At 45.9% G+C, this 20,971-nt stretch overlaps 1 protein-coding gene and 1 long non-coding RNA gene across 8 annotated transcripts in view; both read right to left on the bottom strand.

Annotated features, from left to right (window-relative positions):
• The window catches only part of LOC111874916 (homeobox protein extradenticle), a 592,846-nt gene that overhangs the window by 220,990 nt on the left and 350,885 nt on the right, over positions 1-20,971 (bottom strand). The window lies entirely within an intron of this gene.
• LOC117283128 overlaps positions 1-20,971 on the bottom strand; it is a 120,570-nt gene that overhangs the window by 61,811 nt on the left and 37,788 nt on the right. The window contains exon 2 of the long non-coding RNA XR_004514143.1: positions 6,021-6,282. This is a non-coding gene — a long non-coding RNA (uncharacterized LOC117283128). The remainder of the gene's footprint in view (positions 1-6,020; positions 6,283-20,971) is intronic.

Genomic DNA, 20,971 nt, shown 5'->3' with positions numbered 1-20,971 from the left:
AAGCTGACCACTCACCAATTAGTACCGACGTCAAGAGAATGTGGATCTATACATCCAGTCGCCCATACGCCTTCATGGCGTGGTGCTTAATTAGTTAAGCATAGGGACGACTTTACCTTTTTTTTTACCTTTACTCTAAAGGAAAAAGACTGGTTTTGAAAACCTAGACGCAGATATGTGAATAATACCTAACATGAATCTTAAAAAAACACGACGTCAGGGTGTGAACTGGATTTATTTGGGACCGGTAACGGGCTCTTGTGAACACAGTAATGAACCATCGGTGTTCTATAAAATGTTGGGAATGTACCGAGCAGCTGAGAAAAGTGGCCTCCGTAGTCTAGAGGTAACGTTCCCACCTCATGACTACTCGGCGGAGGTAGTCGAATTTTTAAGGGCGGAAAAATTCAGGGAACAAGTTCTCCGGGAGGGACTTTAAGCCGTGGGTCCCGTGTCGTAGCTTTACGGCATGCAAAAGAACCTCATGTCTCCAAAGGAGGTCACTGAGACAAATTACGGACATTTCCCACCCAACAGCAGTTTCTAATATCTCTGGTAGATGGGGGAAGCATTATAGATACCTCTCAGCTAGTAGAGCCGGTCTCACTGGCTGGGCGGGACTGATGGTAAGCACCAGTACCGGTAGGATATAGAGACTGGTAGAAATCATAGAGGGAAGCACAATGGACCAATACAGGTCTCAGTGCATGGGGAAACCCACCCTCTCCAATAACTAACAAGTAGCTGAGAAACTATAAGCGGCTCAATAAGGCCTCAACTCCATGTAGTCGGTTATTCTGAGAAGGTTTAATTTGCAGCGTACAGAAGAACTTGTCGCGTACAACACCGAATGAACGTACAAGAATGCCGAACCTGCTGTAAATTCCGTCAGGGCTCTGCTGCTGCTGTTGTCAGGCTAGTCTTTAAGTTCTGAAACTGGCAAGAACTCGGTTTTATTGCTTTATTGCATGTATGCGATAAATTGTCTTAAAGAGCTGGAAATATTGACTCTGTAAACATCTTAAAAGCCTACCAAGATCAGCTTCCCGGCAAATTAAACGGCAGTTAAATCCCATTATCTTGGAAACTTCTATTTATTACTGAGTTTTCAAAAACAGGCTCTTGCTAAACAGCACGCAAGCAATAAGCCACACAAACACACTTCAACCAGCGGTTCCAGGACCTGCACTGTGTTATATTTATAGAAGGCAATAAGAATTGTTCGGCCGAACACAGTGTCCGCACGGTCTAAGGCATGAACACTTTTCGCCCTCTCCAACGCTGGTATCGTGAGTTCGAATCCCACTCGAGGCATAGATGCTTGTGCGCGTTTGTTTGTATTGTTCTGTGTGTAGGCAGCGGCCTTGCGAAGGGCTGATCCCCTGTCCAAGGAGTCCTATCGACTGTGTATAGGATTAAGAAATTGAAAAAGCGGCCAAGGTCCAACAAATAACTGTAATGCCATCCATAGACAATACGTACAAGTGGTTTTGCAACTTTGGTATGTCTACCTCAAACATTCTGTAGGAGCGTAATCATGAGATGCTGACGCAAATCGTTACATCACTATCAGTACGTTACCAGATTCTATTTTCAACATCTGATATGAAGGAAAATCGTTGGTCCCAAGGGGACCACTGAGCCAAATTCAGGACATTTCCCGCCCAACAGTAGTCTCTAACGCCTCTGGTAGATGGGGGAAGCATCGAGATACCGCTGAGCCAGTAGAGGCCGAACTCGCTGGCTGAGTCGGGACTGATGGCACGCACCAGTACCGGTAGGGAATAGAGACTGGTAGAATATCATAGGGGGACGCACAATGGACCAACAGATGGTCTAAGTGCATGGGGAAACCCACCCTCTCCAATACAATACAATAAAAAACTGAACAAACGGGACTTTTCTTCCGTAAAGTTGGCGCAACAAGGTACGGCGTGCCCTGGGCTAGTTTACGTCGTACTTCAAGATCTAGTAGTGCCGATAACTTATCTAAAAATGCATAGCCAAGCGCCATGTTGTATCTTGTCAGCAGCCATATTATAAAGTGACGGACCGAAGGCTGACAGATGAATAATGAACTGCGAGAGATTTGGAAGGAGGCGGTATTGGTCTAATCGAGATAGCACCCCAGCATCTGACTCGAAAGCCTGAGGCGAAGCACGAAAAACATGAGTCAGGATAACCGGTGAGTCACACCAGATTTGAATCCAGGCCATCCCGAATAAGAATTATCCGTACAACATTCACAGAAAATCAACGGAAATTTCCTTATAGTACTTGTGGATCTATACATCCACTCCCCCATCCGCCTTCATGATGCAGTTAAGCGCAGGGACAATTTTACCTTTTACCTTTCATTACAGTACACGTACTGCAGCATTGGCATGGCAACGCTTAAGGTCGAGACAAGCAGCTCGTAGTGTGATACGACGCCGTACAGGCAACGTTCACGTCACGAAGACGCAAGCGAAAGCAGACACACTCTTATCCTTGGCACTATATGGCGAGGGGAGATCAGATTCACGTCCCGGCCGATTTACCTTCAAACAAAACAGCCCCCCCCCCTCAGTTAATCACTGGATGGGGGGCTGGGTGGGGACAACAGCCGGTCTGGACGCTAAGAATATCAAGTACTTTAATGCTGTGACATACTACCACAAATTCCGGCGGCAGCAGAAGAAGCAGAATAGTCCACTGTTAGATAACGGTTCCCTAAAAGTCGCTAGGCACGTTTCGTAGCAACGAACAAACACAGAATATAACAGAGGATCTGCCTGAGATGGTGATTTATATTCGGTACGCCTCGAAGTTAAAGAGGAGACGGTTTGTAGAACAGGCAGAGAAAGAATTAGAAAATTACGATTAGAGAATTGGACTTGGGAGTTATGTTCAATTCATTATGAGTCGTGATTCGGCATCCTGAAGAGAGCTCGGAGTTCTGTAGTTCGGTGTTCGGCTCTGAAGTGTTTACCAGCGGACACCGGAAGCAGAAGAAGTGACCGACGCGTAAATCAGAACCAAGTCAGTCACGCAGAAGAGAAGACACTCGTAGTCCAGGAAGGAAAGGAGCGAGTCTTAGGCAGCCGTTAATTGTGAGCTGTTATAATTGGTTGTAATTGTAATAGGAGTGCCAATAAATCCAACCCAGAACACGTTATTAGTCACGGAACGCCGGACATGTGGAAATATGGTCCTGGCATGAGACTTACTATAAAGGGGCCCATACACGTACAAGTCTGGCTCGCGAGTCCGGCTCGGCGAGCTAGACTCGGGAGCCGGGCTAGAATTAATTTCACCACAAACGCATGAGCTGAGTTTCAACTTTGCAACCCACTCACGGACGACTTTGGCTCACTGGAACCGGAGCCGAGTCGGACTCGCGAGCCAGACTCGTACGTGTATGGGTCACTTAACAGTCTCTAGCAGTGCTGGACTACAGGGCATTAAACACAACTGACAGCTTGCAGATATCATTAACAGTGATCCCGGAAGGGGCGAGACAAATGTACGCCAAGACATTTATTAAAAGGTCCATTTCTTTAATCAAAGAAACGCCTGACGTGTGACCGAAAAAAATTGAGAATGTGCACTTTTATCCGGCTCCGCCGTACGTGAAAGAGAGTGAGAGAGAGAAAAATTCAATTCCACTACTGGGTGGGGGGGAAGGAAGCCGGGGAGGGGGGTAAAACGACAAAAGTAAAGCAATCCTTACGAGCCTATAAAAGTTACTAAACTCAAAACATCATAAAAATGCCGTAAAGCTGTACCAACTACTGAGACGACGATAATGTCGACCGTGGCGGCCTCTTCACGAGAAAAAACAGTACTACGGCTCTATATCCTTGTGTATAAACTCTTTACCGCGCATTTAGAGACACGAATGGGGCCTGTCCTGACAGCGCTGGAAGCACGTGCCAATTTAACTGAAGCATTTATATTGCTTCGTATAAAACGTCTTAACATCGGAATAATTGTTTTACAAGCAACGAGATCCGCTGCACAAACAAAAGAAATTTGTTTTAAAATAAACAGGACACACATCAACAGAGAGTCTCTAATCATTGTAGACCATTCAGAACTTCAACAGTATCTAGTCTACACGAGAGAACAATAGGTCTCAAAACAAACATTTCAAACTCGAAGCAGACGGTAGTAAACGGGTTGTAAAGAGTTTTGCTGTATAAAAAGAAAACTTGCCGTGTTATTCCGTCAGTGTTCCGAACAAAAGAAACGCTGATTTTTAATTTCTAAGCATCTGACTGACATCTTCGGGGATTCAGTGGCCAGGATGTCATGACTGTAATAACAATAATAATAATACATATTATTTCCCACTATTTCTACTTCCAACAATAGCTTATTAACTGATGATTATAATTATATTGTGACATGACGCCTGAAAGCCAGAAGAGTCCATTGCCAGACAACGATTCGGTAAACACATATCTGAGGTTACGCTCTCAACAGGACTTCCGTTGCTGGGCACGTTACCGTGACAACGAATAGGCACGCAGTGATAGAACTGTTAGAGGTGGTGATCTCTATTCGGTTCTTCCGAGGTTATAAAAGGGAGACACGTAATTGATTCGAGAGTCATTTCGTGTGGAGGCGGGGTCGAATACCTCCACCGTGACCCTGCGAGTCGTAGGAGGCGACGAAAACGGAAGTCTCAAATCTGAGACAGTAAAATGTGGTCGCGAGTCCCAGTATGACTGCGCTGGCGAGGACCAGCAGACGAAACTGAAGTACTTAGACAAAATCTGCCCGAGCGCCACTTTCCCCACCACAAATTTCACATGACCAAACCAGGGCTCGAACATGGGCAGCCGAGATGGGAAGCCAGCGACTAACCGTCTGAGCTGTGCCGCGGCCTACACGTGAATGTTACTTGCATTTAACGCCTCCAGGCAGTGCCACCTTTATGGCCTTAAGAACACATACCGCACTTCAGCTGCACTGCATTCCAGTGCAGAAAAATCTTTGGAATGGCCCAAACATAAACCTGCAATATAATTGCTCCAACACAATTAAGTCATCTTAAAACAAATGCATTACATCTATTTAGTGCTGTGTTTCCGTGCTTCTCTATGCAACGGGAAACTGCAGCACATAGACCTTGATGTCTCTGGAGACATGAGTCCACAGTGCAGGGTAGAGGGCAGAGACACAATACTGTCTGCACTAAAGAGACAGGAAACTGCAGCATATAGATCTCGATGTCTCTGGAGACATGAGTCCACAGTGCAGCGTAGAGGGCAGAGACACAACACTGTCCGCACTAAAGCGACGGGAAACTGCAGCACATAGGCCTTAATGTCTCTGGAGACATAAGAGATCTGTGTAGACATTGCACATACTTTCTTCTATGAGACTGGTCTCAACTACATTACCTTGGAAACGAATTCGAATGTTGTTCGGTAAACTAACGTTAATTAATGAACACCGAAAAATTAAATCCGTACGACTGGTAGGGCCTGTTTCAAAAGGACCTGACACATTTCATTTGGGTCCCTGCCGCGTATTGTTGCTTTCCTGAATATACTGTTTACGTAGTTTTATTTTGGGCCATAATCTCCACTGAAATAATTCGTTCGAGCCGTTTTCGAGAAAATCACCATTTGGGGGGGGGGATCTGGAGGACAACAAACTTTGGGAACAAGAATTTTATTATTCACTGGGAACCCATTCTGACGGATACAATCTTGAAACTGCGTGAATCCGTGAACATCTCCACGTCCACCTTCTCTACCTTCTGTACATGCTCGTTCAGGTGTAACTGAAGGTAAAGGGGGACGGGCGCGACAGAGAATATTAAAGAATGATAATCAGAAGACGTTTCCTCTTGCCGGCCTTGATATTTCCTTCGTCATGGTCCAGCAAAATGGAAGGTTTACTGGGCCGTGCCAATAAACACCTGCCTCAGGTAAGTGATGAAAAACAGCCTCTGTGATTAATTAAAAGCCATGCCAAGTAAGCGTTTTGGGGTATTGGAGGCATAGCTCCACGAATTCATTCATTACCTTAGCATGCATTAGATAGGAAGCTGGTTGTGACGCTACTGAGTAAGAGACCTGAACGTCGATTCTTGATTTCTGTATCTAATTTCACAATCTCAGACGCCATTAGCTTCTGGCACAGGATCCGCCATTAAACAAACGGAGTAGTACCGTCAGGAGCAAACATGGCTGCGGGTGACAGACATTGAAGTGCCCAGTTTGCATTGTAACTAGGTTTTGGAGATGCTTACTCACGTGTGCAGTTCTCAGGACACGTGCAACTCACCTGAAACAAAAACAACAGGTGTCGTTACAAGCAAATCCTTCGGAACTCTTCAGCTTCATGCGACCACGCTTGTTTGAGCTGATGATAATTTCAGAACGTAGCTCCTATTTTTATCAGCAGCGTAAACAAGAGCAGTGACATCAGCTCTGCTGCGTACACACACTGAGGGTGTTGCGGGGATCATCTGTAACCGAAATGGGATGAAGTGACGGGAGGTTGGAGAAAACTGCATAATGAGAAGCTTCATAACTTGTACTCTTCTCCAAGTATAATTATAATGGACAAGTCAATGCGGATGATACGGGAAGGCCATGTAGCATGAATGGGGAGAACAGGAATGCGTACAGGATATTGGTGGGAAAGCCATCCTCCACGAATAACACGCATAAATACTGAATCGTAAATCATCGCTTTATAAGTATACTACACTTCATACATGAACATCAAAATATCATACTCACAGAATAGACACGATACACTGAAACAAAACGGCCCACTGCATAACTTATATTCATGCAACGTTTTAACGTTCGATAATTAATTCCTACGGTAACCAGAATTTGCGTAATGACACTGAAAAATATGACACAAAACTTACCAGTAATGATGGTGTATCCGTGACATAATTTTATAATCTTACAGAGTTTCAGCGAAGGATTCTCTTATACTCTGAAGATGGAGGCAATGAGTTCTACCAGAATGTCATGGTTATGGAAACCTCAAATCCCACAACGTGTGATGTACTTCTCGATTTTCACAGATCCTCAGTGTTCGTGGCACTGAACAGAACGTGATGCTCCCATTGAGGTCCATCAGGGGCAACATAGCGCAGCGATATGTACACACGGTCCGACTTTATGACACATAACATATCGGTCGCGGCAGTTGAGACCCTCTTCAGGAATGAAGTAGGGGCGACGTCATAAAAATCCCAAGCCTCTGCATCACATTCGAAAGAAGAAGAAACAGGGCAAACGGACCGTAAAACTGAACTGCATTGAGTCATAACCCCCACTCCCCCCTTCGCCAGATGCTCACTCGGGTCTCTCTACACGACATAAAGAACTGCCTCTGCTTCCTTCGGGAATAAAGATGGACAAATAATTTTATGAGCATCTGCTTTCCTGTGTCTCACTACTCAGGGTTCCGCATTACCGCGTGTCTTAAAGGCATACCTGGAGCATGTCGCACATTGTACAGACATTAAGCCGAGCAGGTGGCAAGCTGAAGATGGAGGCGATAAGTTCCTCCGAAACGTCTGTTGACCTTCAAAGGTCTAAACGGCGTTATAGGCCTATTCCAGAAGATAGTAGTACTCTTCAAGAAGCTTACGGTTCCTCACCCATTCGATAAATTGCTATCATTTCATGAGAAACGGAAGTTCATTGATGTTTCAACAAGAGCCCGCGTCACAGGTTTCTATCCGAGGATCCTAGTCCACACTCTCCCACCCTACTCCATATAATTCTTTTTAACATTATCCTTCCATATACATACACATCGCACTACTTGTCTCTGTCCTCTGCGGTTGCCTGTCAAAACAGATGGACAAAACACACAAAAAAAAATCCTATGTTTTAAATGCAAGAGGTACGCTGTAACACAGTTGGGTGAGGCACTAGGCTACAAGCCGGGAGCTCGCGGGTTCGTTTCTCGATTAAGTCACTGTATTTTTTAATTGACATAATCCTTCCAACCACCTGTAGTCCTGGGGTCGACTCAGCTTCTAACATAAATGAGTACCAGGAATCTTCCTGGAGGTAAAGGGCGGCCGGCGCCTAAGGCTGACGTAACCGCCATCTGTGAGTCGATTGTCCAGAAAATGTGGGAGCCTCGACGTCTCATATGTCTATGGGCCTCCATAGCCTGTTACTTTAAATGCAAACAGAGGAATACATCTCAGCAATGTGACGCGAGCTTCGAACTCAGGCCTGCAGTCTGTGCGGCTATACGGACGTACGGAAGCATTAAAACGTAATGTCCAAGGAACGGTACTATGGACGGACAATCCGGTATCTAAACCGGGCTTTTGGAAACAAAATGTGTCTCCCGCATAACGCCACGGTGGAGACGACTAAATCTGTTTTGCTGCTGTAGTTTTTGCAGTTAGGGAGAGACAGAACCTGCATCCTCTGCGTAGGAACGACCGAATGATACATAGCGCTCCGCAGAAAAAGAAAAAAAAAAGCCTAACTGCAGGAGACGGGGGGGGGGGGCGGACGAGGGAAGGATTAGCGTACGGGCATGCAGAGCTGTGCGCCGGCCTATGATAAATTACACTGTCCAGGCTTTATTCCGCACAAATTGACCGGCAGTTGCTCATCCTGCAATACGGGTTTCCTATGAAGAGGGGAAGGACACACAGGACACTGTATCCTGTGTCCTGGACCAGGAAACAGTGCAGCAATTGTTTCCGTGTTGCAGGGCGTATGACACTAGATAAGGCCTACATGAAATCGGATGTCACCTGAATTCGGATGGGGGAAAACGTCATGAAAATTAACATCACCTAACCTAACGGCACGGAGATTTCCGTCCCCGGCTGTGTACGTCCGCCTCTGTGGTCTAGAGGTCAGAGTTACTGGCTACAGATCCGGAGGTCCCGGGTTAGATTCCCAGCACTACAAGATTTTCTGAGAAGTACTGGGTCTGAAACGGGGTCCACTAAGTCTCGTGACGATAACTGAGGACCTACTTGAATGGAAAAGTAGGGGCTCCAGGCTAGAAAATCAAAATTAACGGCCGTGGGGGGTCGTTGCGCTGACCACGCGACACCCTCTATCCGCTAGAGTTGGCAGTAACTTCGCCGACAAGCGGCAGTCGCTCGGTCGGTATAGTTCGCTTGCGGACTATAGCCACGGATTATGTTTTTGTTTTGTTTGATTGTGCGGTAGAATCTCGTCCTTGTAGAGACACGAAGCTGAGAATTCGACACTTCACCAAACGTCCTTCTTCAAGTACTGATGCCAGATATGTGAGAACGGAAATTTCTTTTAAATAAAGTCACCTTCAGGAAACTGCTTACAGGGTTCAGTGTCTGTTACAAGTTCAGAGGTTTGCTCAGTTCAATGCAAATTATGAGTATTAAAGAAACAAGGAGTTCTGAGAAGAATTAATCGCCCGCTTTCCTTTGATACAACACGGACTGCCAGGAAAACAATAGAATTAGTGAGAGTGGATACTAAGACACACGGAGCGAGCTGAAATACGTCTCTGGGGTCGACTCAGTCTCTAGCAGAAATGAGTACCAGGAAGATTCCTGGGAGTAATAGGCGGCCGGCGCGTAAGGCTGACAACTTTACCGCCATCTGTGAGCCGACTGTCCAGAAAATGTGGAAGCCTCAACATCTCACAACCCTATGGGCCTCCACGGCCTGTTACACGGATAGCTTTACCTTTTTACCGTCATGAGACAGCCTATAATTCCACATACATTAGACGAAACTTCTTGTGGCGATGACCGTATAATTCGTAGGCTCTACGGGAGGAGAGAGAACAGATTATTAGGCTTCGTTCCTGTAAAAAATATGGGAATATCAAGCATAAGATAAAGAGCTACTGGCCTCTTTCCACCGTTCCTTTCTTTTTAGAGAAGCATGGATGGAAAAGACAAGCGAGTGAGAAGGAAAAAAGTGGAATAGGCAAGAGCAGAGAAAGATGGCCTAAGTTCAGAGGTCGTGAAACAATGCACATTCTTTTTAAGTCCTCCTGAAACCCCCTCACCACCCAGAGCTAAGGCAGTAGGGGAGTAGGTCAAGGGTAGAAAGGAGTCTGCAGTGGGCAGGTCGCGAGTTATGGACCGCCATGTGTCTTCTGCTGCCTCCATCACGGCGTTGGGAACAGACTGACAGGGGAGTGTGCGCTTTTCAAACAGCGGACCGCAACTCTTGGCCCGCGAAAAATCAAATTCCGTTCGCAGTAACTGATTAATAAGAACTAGGCATTTATGTTGGCCATCATCCGTTGTCTTGCCTACTCATTACACCAGAGATAATGGACAGTGTCCAACATGAGCAGGAACCTCACTGAAGCTTGCCATACCCCATCGTAACACGGGTTACTGATACAGGAACTCTGCAGCGGTGCAATTCTCAACACTGGCCTACCTGAAGATAACTGCAGAACAGGGATGAGCCACGCGCTGGACAGCTGATGGTTCGAATACCGGCGGAAGCAAGGTATTTTTAGTTCACTACGTCCGGGCCGGCTCTGGGAGCCATCCAGCCTCCTAATTAATCTGTGCCTGATGATGTACCCCTGGAGGGGGAGGGACGCCACCGGACCGTGAAGCTGACCATTTACCTCTATCTAGTATCGAGGTCAAAAATGATGGAGTATACCTCCACTACCCATACGTCTTCACAGTGTCGTGCTTAATTGATTTAGCACAGGAACAACTTCACCTTTTACGTTACTGTTAACTGCATCCTTCCTATATCCGCCTGCGATGGCTTATGAAAATGGGCCACGGCCAACATGAAAGGCATGATGAAGGGACACTGCTTCTCTAGTCCTTGCTGCCGCTGCCGCTGTCACTGCGACTGACGGTGGTTCGCTCCTTTCATAACAACTGAACTTCTGTGTAAAGAGAGACAACTCAGGGGCGGAGGCATATCAACCGGACACCCCGGTACGCCACTTCCGAGAACGGGAGTTACGCAGACTCTGAGCAATGCTCACTAGCCTGGTTTCCATGAACGAGCGTGTTGATTCACATGGGTGGTTAAGTTTCGTGAACCACTGCAGACAAAATTCAAGGAATTTCGCGATTTCCTTCTTAACTTGATTATCTAGGATCTCCAGAACAAGCTACTTAATTCCTATTAGTTTAAAAAGTTTGTTTCTGACAGTTTCCTGTTGCCGTCGCGGACCCAACAGAGAACACATTAAGATATTTTATCGGTACGTACGAGAGCCACGGCTGTTAGAAAGTAAAGTATGAAGAAGCATGGGGGGGGGGGTGAATGTATAGATCCACGTATTCGTGACAGCTGTTAAACTGGTGAGCAAATTCTGCGGAAGAATTTGTGGCTGCGATTCGAAATTCCGGCGGTAAAGTGGTAGGTACAGTACACGTGTACCGTGACACTGACGGAGCAACGATGCAAAGCTTCTGCCTTGTGTTTCACACAATGGACCTTATTGAAAGACGAAAGGACATAAAATTCACTTCGTACACTTACCAATATGTACGGTAGCCATGGATATTTAAGTGATGAACAAGCACTGCAGGAAAGCATCTGGATGCCATTCGAAAACTACTATCCTCCCCCCCCCCCAAAAAAGTACCCGGCTCCATGCATAAAATGTACTACAATTCATGAAAATTAATTATATTTTTGTCTTCAACAAATATTTCATTTTAAATTATATAAATAAAAATTATGCACAAAACATGATCATATCACTCTTCTTTCATTCATCAATGGCACTACAACCCTTCATTGGGCCCTGGCCTCTTCTTCAGTTTCGTAATCTTTTTTACACGGACCGTAGGACTCCTTGGACGGGGGATGAGCCCGTCGCAAGACTGCTACCTACACACAGGACAACACAAACACAAAATAAACGCATTAACAGACATCCATGCCTTGAGCGGGATTCGAACCCATAATCCCAGCGTTACAGCGAGCGAAGGCGGTTCATGCATCAGAACAGAGCGGCCACTGTCAGCGGCTATATAACTCCCCTATATAAAGAAATTTAGAGGAAACCAAGACAAAAAATACAACAATAAATTCGAGATTTGCCTATAGAAACTGTTTACGGGAAAATCTGACTTCCTTTTTTTGATTTCTTGCATTTTTCTTTATATTTTATTTCTTCCCGTTGTCCTTTGTTCAGTGCTATAAATAATTTCCTTTATTTCCCCCTTTATTTATCACTTCCTTCCCTTTTCACCCGTTCCATTTCTCCTCCAGCCACATTCCCAGTCTGTGAGCGCTTCCTTTTGCTTCCCACGATGCCAGTTTCCCCGCGCCGTCTGTCGACTGTTCTGTTGCCGGGCAACCACGCAGCGGTGCTCGACGTTCAACCAGTTGCGCGTCTGTCGCCTTGTCTTAGGCTTACACCGTGGATTAAATTCAGTAAGCGGGTTGCGGGGATTTCTGGGGTCGGAAGAATCAATAGACCGCAGCTCTTGTAGTCTTTGAGTGGCTTCACTAGACAGAACAATGTGTCCGGCGTCAAAAGCGACATGGCAAATAACATGGCACAAAATGGATGCCGTATCGAATTTCACTAATAGCGGCACAGGTCTGCGATCCACTGAGTCAGGCGTGAACGGCCGGAACCAACTGTAAACAGAACATCGTCTGTAGCCAAATCTCAAAGCGGCAATTCGAAAGCAAAAGTAAAATAAAATTACAATTAATGGCATTTCACGCAGTACAACACTATCGGCGGTATTTCTAACAAGCTTTGAAAGATGACGGTAAGATTAAAGACAGCTCAGTCGGTACAGCAACGATGATAGGAGCTGCACAACCAGAGTTCGATTCCAGGCAGGGGTAAGAAATTTTGTCACCAAATCATCGAGCCCGGCTCTGGGGCCCGCCCAGCTCTCTATCCAATGGATAGGACCGGCAAACACAACAATGTTCAGGCTATCGCTACGAAACCGTACATAAGAGCAAGAGAGGACATGTTGGAAACGGTGTTTTCTTCTCGTTGCGTGCAAAGAGGTTATAAAGATGATAAATTGGGCGATTAAGTTAGTTGACTAGGCCGCGCCATAGCTCAAGTTGTTAGTCGCTGGCTTCCCACCGCGGCGGCCCGGGTTCGCTCCAGGGTCTCGTCAAGTGGGATTCGCGGTGGACAAAGTGGCGCTGGGGCAGGTTATCTCCGGGTACTTCGGTTTCCCCTGTCAATATCCATTCCACCAATTGCTCTACAATCACCCTCACCTATCATCTGGGGCTGGTACAATAGGCCACAAGTGGCCGCAGTACAAGGGACTTAGTCCCACCCCACTAGCAATAAAAAGAAAGTTAACTGTCAGCTGAGGGAAATGATAAGCATTCTGCAAGGGCGACAGTGACAAGAGGACATGAGCTCGTGAAACTGAAGAACCTCCACTGTCAAAGCCGTTGCCACGGAACGGCTGGTGAAGACACAACAGGCTGGAAAAGGCTTAGCGGGTGTTGTAGTGATTTGGAAAGTGTGGAGATTAGCGGTAGTCCTACAATTACTCGTAGTTCCGAGTTGTGTGGTTAAGTGGTTAATAAATCCATTCACCAATCAAAACTCCTAAAACGTGACAATATATACTGCATAATGGATGAATGAGAGATCAATGGAAGATTTGGAAGGAAGCGGTCGTGGCCTACTTGAGATAATACGAAGGCTTTTTCATGGAGGCAAGCAGAGAAAACACGAAAACTTCAGCCATGATATCAGGTGTCCTGGCAGAGGTTTGAACAGATCACCTCCTAATAGTGGTACCGCTACGCTAACTTGCTCGCTGCCGTCCAATGGTAGGCTGACGACTTAAGTAGTGAATCAGACAGGATATGGAAGGAAGCAGCTGTAAAATGTTGCATGGCATTACGTCAGAACTTCCCCGCACAGGATTAAACCAACACAAACGCTGGTCGAAAGAGCCAATCTCCGGGCTGATATTTTAATCAAGGACTTTCCGAGTATGAAGGAACTCATTGCGTTTTTCAAAATGTGACGCCGCGTATTTCGTTAGACAAATGCTAACGCTTCGAAAGAACATAGCGCTTACATCTCCATGCCAGAACTACAAGAGCGTTAGATCCCAGAATATCGCAATGTTGTTACTCATCCTTGTAAGGACCCCAAATCTAACACAGCCATCCTCTGTGCAACGTCAGCAGATTCGAGTCTCCGAAGTTCCTACCCTGAAGATGGATGCAGTAGATTCCTACTATACCTTGGTGTCTATCAACTACATGGCCTCAGATCCCAACACACTGCAATCACCGCGGAACTTCAAACTTCACATTTCGGGAAAATTAATGTACAAAAAAAGACAGCGATCCTTTTCCTTCTCGTGGGAGAGGCAGGAGAAAAGAGACCACTACCAAAATCTAGAAGTAGGAGGGAGGACAATATTAAGGTGGATCTCAGAGAAATAAGATTGGGGGGGGGGGCTATGGACTGGATTCAAGTGGCTCGGGACAGGGACCAACGGAGGGCTTTCGTGGACACGGTAATGAACAATCAGGCTCTTGAACAGCTGAGCGACNGGTGGGGGGGTGGGGGGAATATAAAAATCAGTGACCCCTCGCATATAATTAACAGCAAGTCGATTATAAATGGTGTGGTTTCCAGCCGAACGCACTCCACATACAACAACAAAATTTTAATGAAAATGTCACAAGAAGGAAAATCAAAATAAAAACAATGTTTAAAGAACAGGAGTTGTCTCTGTAAGGAATAATACAAAAAAAAAATGCAACTGTACCGAGTACAGACGGCGCCACAAGTTTATGTAAACGACAGCCAGCCCATCTGTCTGTGGTACAGAAACGCTCATCGAAAAAGGCACAAGACGTCTAGAATAACGCAACAAATACATAAGACACATACTTTCCCATATAAAACAGATCTCGACTACGTTTCCTTGGAAACGAGATCGACTGTTGTTTCGGTTGGCCAATGTTAAAATCTAGGGCATGATGTACTATGCGATGTGTATAAACTGTTTAATTACTTCGCACATTTCTGAGGGCTCTCAGACTGTTACTGTTCTGAAATATACATAAAAATGGCAAAGTTGGCCCTGTACTTAATTAATTAAGCATCAGGCGATGAAAACGTGTGGGGGGGGGGGGAGGTATAGCTCCACCATTCTTAATCTGGGCACTAACTGGAGGTGATCAGCTTCATGCCCCTGCTGCTTTAACCCTGGGGAAAGAGCCCCGGTACCTATTGCATAGGAGGCTGGATAGGCCCCAGAGCCTGTCTAGACGAAGTGGAGAAGAGAAAAATCTTGGCGTGCGGGAAATCGAACCCCGGCCGTCGCTACATCGGCTCTGTTTTGTTCCGAAACTTCCTTGATCTGGTCTGGGTGTCTGCTTGTGGGAAATATCGCGGAAGCCGCTTTTCATATCTCTCTTGCTTTAATAATTGTTAATAACGGAATGGCAGAAATGTCTGTGCTCGGTGAGGCAGGCGGGGGTGGGGGAGCCGTCCTGTCCAGCTGACACCCTATAGCTACTGAACCCACGCGGCCTGATGGGGAGGAGCAAAACAAACGGGGCTTATTGCAGCTTCCACCAGCACCCTGCTCAAATTAATATAATACTGCTCTCCTGTAGCATGCACCCCGCACTGCTAGGCCACGCAAGTTCATGTTTGTTAATTCTTTCTTTCTTTCTTTCTCCCTCCCTCCTGCCTCTCTCGTTCAATCTGTTTTGTCTTCTCTTTCACTTCTCGCCTCTTCTAATTCCTGTGTCTCGACATTTCATTTACCTCTGCCTTTCTTTTCTTTGCCATTTTCTTGTCATCTGCTATTTTAGAGATCTGCTCTTGATCTTCTTTCTCCCCTTCTTCATGTCTTTTCTTTCTCCCTTGTTCTCCATCTTTCTGTTCCTATCTTTCGGTACTAGATTTCCTTCCTCTCCCTTTAAATTTCTCATATTTCTCTGTTTCCTTACTTAACGCAAAGCTCTCTCTGTACTTAATTAAGTACAAAGACAAGTTTGCCTCCTTTGCATTAGCCTCCTTCCGTTTCCTTCCTTTCTTTCTTTCTGTCTCCGTATCTTTCTTTAGGTCTGTCCTTTCGGTCTTCCATTTTCCCTCTTCATTCCGTTATGTATTTCTTCTTCTTCCCGTCTATCATCTTTTCTTTCCTAATTGTATCCATTCATCCTTCCGGCGGCCAAGCAAAGGAGCGGTGACAGGAGTCACCAGGCACCATTGCGCGGGGTGACACTGACGAGCGCTAGATCATTTGCGCGGCGCAGCCATGACCCAGTCAACCGCCCGCCTGCCCGCCCCCCACCCGCCGCACTCTTGCCATTAGTGATTGATGGTGTAGCCCCTCTCCATTCATTCATATTGCGGTCACATTGTTTCTAAACACGGCCACGTGCCCAAGGCTCCATTACTGCACCTCAGACAGCAAGGACGAGGTGACTCTGGGCCTGCGCAAACTGCACTGGACGTATTATTCTATGCGCATCCCACAACTCGCCATTATTATCCTCACACTCCGGCCGCTTTACCTTCATGAAGGAACCACATGCATTCATCGAATAAGGGCGTGGATGGGCCCCAGAGCCGGCACTGACACATTAGGTGTGTCAGACGTCGAGGTTCCCACATTTTCTAAGATGACTGGCTCACAGATGGCGCTGAGGTTGTAAGCCTTACGCGCGGGCCGCCCTTTACAACCCAGGAACATTCCTGGTACTCATTTCTGTCAGAGGCTGAGTCGACCCCAGGGTCATAGCGCGGCTGGAAGTATTAGGTCAAGACCTCATCGAAACCGCGACCATCCGGGTTGTAGCATACTGCCTCAACCAACTACGCTACCGCGCGCTCCATAGAATTAAGTTGATAAACAAATTTATAATATTTATTAAAAGTCATCGTGGTAGAAATAGTTATTAACTAAAATAAAACAATGGCCTTGGAGTTGAGGTTAAAGCCGTTGTGTAGTGCTTCACTTAAAGCAAACATAACCATAGCCTATCTTTGTGAACCAACGGCTTCCTATGACATAACAGCAGCCTCCGAGGATGACGTTTAGTTAAGGTAATATGCAGATACATACAGGATTTTGTAATAACATACCAACATGACTCTAAGATGAATTTGATAAGTACTATTATTCCTTGTACGCCTTTAAAGCCACATGGTAAGTGAATGTACCATAGTCATTAACATGGTGCTTCGTACATAAAAGTAGGGACCATCATAAAATAAAAATTTACGGTATTTCGTGCTATTCTCATAACAGTATCAACTCGTCGCTGATCCCAGGGGCAGCGCGATCTAAGGCATGAAATACATTCGCCCGCTCGAACGCTGAGATCGTGGGTTCGAATCCCACTCGAGGCATGGATGTGTGCGTTTATTCTGTGTTTGTGTTGTCCTATGTAGGTAGTGGCCTTGCGAGGGGGCTGATTCCCCGTCCAAGGAGTCCTGTCGAGTATCTAAGATTAAGAAACTGAAGTAAACGAAGCTTCAAGTGGGAGCAAAAGGAAATAGATCAACTGGCCAGTTTCTGTCACGGAGACGGAAGTGTTTCCTGTGAGGTCCGAACTAAATACTTAAATAACAGCGAGCCTGCGCGAGAGCGGGTACGCTTGTGCTGCATTGCGGTGCAACAAACGTGGCGCATACTCAGAAAAATCAACCCCTCCTCTTGTCGATGTCGAAACAACACCTGCTTCCGTTCTCAGGTCAGGGGGTGGGAGACACCTACTCTGTGGGCTCAGTTAGAGCTAACCTCAATCGCTGGACAACTTGCAATGTTTCGTTTCTGCATCTGCTTGAAGGATACAGTTGCTGAACGCATGCGCAAAGAAGTAAACATAAAATGTCTCACTGAAATCTATTGCAGTAACTGGAATAATCACTGAACAAGAAAATCAGGATGCCAGAAGAAGCCAGTGGGTGACAGTCGTAACGGAGAAACCCTGCAGAGAAGCTGACAGTCATTAAGCTAGTCACGAATTTCTCTTCATTTTACAGAACAACATTTTTAGAAGCTTGCCTTTTGCCGGTTTGGTTTACTCTTCCACCCTGAAGATGAAGGCAATAAGTTCCTTTGTAACGTCGGTAAACATCTACACGGCTACAGACTTTCAGCACTTCGCGACACGTACCAATTAACTGGCCTCTCAATTTGACGTCAGAACCGCGCTCATTTACAGCGCAATATCCACCCTGCCGGGCCGCTGGCCTCCCCGGCCACAAACAGGAAACGGTATTTACTTCCAAGAACAATCTCAGCTGAAGGGACAAGGGGATGATGGGGCGGAGGGATGTCTAGGAAGTTCCGAAACAAAAGTTTCCAAAAACTAAGTTACGAACTAAGGAGATCATACGGAAAGGCGAGAAAATGGAAATCGATTATACCTATCTTGCGCTTCGAGAGAAGACTCTGTATACTGTACAGGTAAGTGCCTATAGTCTATTGCTGGGAAATTTTAAAGCGACTGTTCGCGTATAGTCAAGGCTAGAACAGAGCCCACACTGATACCAGGGACAGGAACAACACAAAAACAAACGTCCACATGACAAGATGTACACAACAAACTCCAGAAACTTGATCACGTCATATTCAAGAAGACGCAAAAAGACATAATAATGATATGGAAAAGTTGACTTAACTAATTAAGCACTTCGCTGTGAAGGCGTATGGGGGACTAGATGTATAGAGCCATGTTATTTTTAACCTCGGCACTAGGTGGAGTGAACGGTCAGTTTCACGCTGCGGTCGCTTTGTTCCCAGTACCCATCGGATAGGATGTTGGGTGGACCTCGGAGCCGGTCTAGACAAAGTGGATTGGAACCCCGACCCCTCGGTCGTCCAGATCGTAGCCAGTAGCTATCGACTGCGCTATCCCGGCTCATACTACTACTACTACTACTACTACTACTACTACTACTACTAATAATAATAATAATAATAATAATAATAATAACATATGTGAATAACAATGAGACATGAAGTACAAAAGCGAAACCCGGATGAAAAATACCAGCTGCAATACGCGACAGATAACACAAATTATTTTACACCGTAACGAGGAGAGAATTGTTAAAATTTAATCTGATTTATAATTTTAATAATAATTATGTGTATTACAATTACAGTGATTGACACTAATTTGGATCCATATTAGGATATTTCAATAACACGAGACGTATTTGATGAAAGCGCCTGAGGACGGTCCTAAATATGGACCGAAACGTTCAGCAGTTACTACTATAAAACCAATGTAAAATTAGACTGGTTTGTGTTTTATAGTTCTGTTGACGGCCAGAGTAGCACAAGAAACCTATTCTTAAGGCGCGTCCACATTACTCGTGCTCGTGTGACTCGCTCTGCTCGCGAGTAATGTGGACGATATGACAAGTCACGAGGCAAGCAAATTTTTAAATTTTACATTTAAAAACTGTAGCCAATAAATTAAAATACGACTACAGTCTATACACACTACGAGTAAATATACGGATCCTCACGCGCCGAAGCCTGGCGAGCAACTGAAGTAGTGTGGACGAAGATTTACGAGCACAAGTACAAGCCAGACGAGTCTCCCGACGAGCACAAGCCTGGCGAGCACGAGCACTTGTACTAGTAATGTGGGCGCGCCTTTAGAGGGACTCATCGCAAGATGTGTACATACGAACATGAAGTGATATAACTGCTGTGCTCCGTCTCACCGTCGCTTTCTCCAGCTCACAGAGACGCCATTTACATACTCAACAGCGAATCGTTTTATGACCACTAAACAGACCGTAATGTGAATTATAAAGCTTAACTATGCGCTATCAACTGCATTGGTTACTTAGCGATAAAGGTAAAAGGTAAAGCAGTCCCTGTGCTTAACTAATTAAGCACTGCGCCATGAAGGCGTATTGGGGAGTGGATGTATAGATCCAGTTTTTCCTTAAATCGGCACTAGCTGGAAGTGAGTGGTCAGCTTCACGCCCCGGCGGCTTTACCCTGGGAAAGAGCCCCCTGTACCCATTGTACATGAGGTTGGGTGGGCCCCAGAGCCGGTCTGGACTTTCTGAGAAGTGAAAATTCTTGACCCTACCGGCACTCGAACTCCGACCCCACAGCCAGTCGTTATACCGACTATGCTATCCCGACTCAAAGAACGATAAATCATGTAAGAATATCATTTCGTATTCTGTAAGCTTAGTTTCGAATTTCGGACCAGAAATTATCTTCACGGTTCTACACCCGACGGTCTGATCTAGAAGTAAGAGTCAGACTCGTATTTGGGAGGTGCTCGGTTCGAAATCTCGGCCGGGGTACAGAATATCCAGAATGAGGGTTTTCATGGGTTTTCCGTATCTCTCCAGACAAATCCCGGGATCGTATCTCGAACAGGCCACGACCGCATACTTCCCAAGACGCTTGCAACTCGTGATTCACCTGTCGTCCTACCATTAGACGCCATACAGTCATGTGTTCCTCAGAGCGTCGGTAAATAACCGATTTTCAGATCTTTCCCTCCAAGAGAAAGGTAGGTAAACATCCTCACACGTCAGGCGGCTTCCTTCCGCTTCTTCTGCGTGCGTTGCACTGTATGATGAACCTTGGACTCTTTTATGATTGGTCGCCATTGGTTCCGATCCTGCGACCTTCGATTCCAACCTCTAACGCCCGGTGTCTTCAAGTGTTCTCCAGTTGAATCCAGCCACCTGATAGTAGGTCTGCCTACTCTGCCCACAGAGTGTATCTGTGTGTTCCGTACGGTTTTCACAATACACAGCGGCTGTTTCCCTAAACAGAATGAACCGGTTGGGCTCTGTAGCGGAGACGTAATGTGCTTCCTGTGAGGTACGGACTGAATTCTTATATATACTGCATTCTGCCCACAGAGTGTATCTGTGTGTTCCGTACGATTTTCACAATAAACAACTGTTTCTCTAAACAGCAGTAACCGGTTTGGCTCTGTAGCTGTAACGTAATGTTTCCTGTGAGGTAGGGACTGAATTGTTATATATTGTGACATGTTGAGCTATGGATGAC

This window comes from Cryptotermes secundus, unplaced genomic scaffold (assembly GCF_002891405.2).
Source record: "Cryptotermes secundus unplaced genomic scaffold, Csec_1.0 scaffold595, whole genome shotgun sequence".
Lineage (NCBI taxonomy): Eukaryota > Metazoa > Arthropoda > Insecta > Blattodea > Kalotermitidae > Cryptotermes > Cryptotermes secundus.
This window is presented reverse-complemented; position numbering and strand designations above follow the sequence as displayed.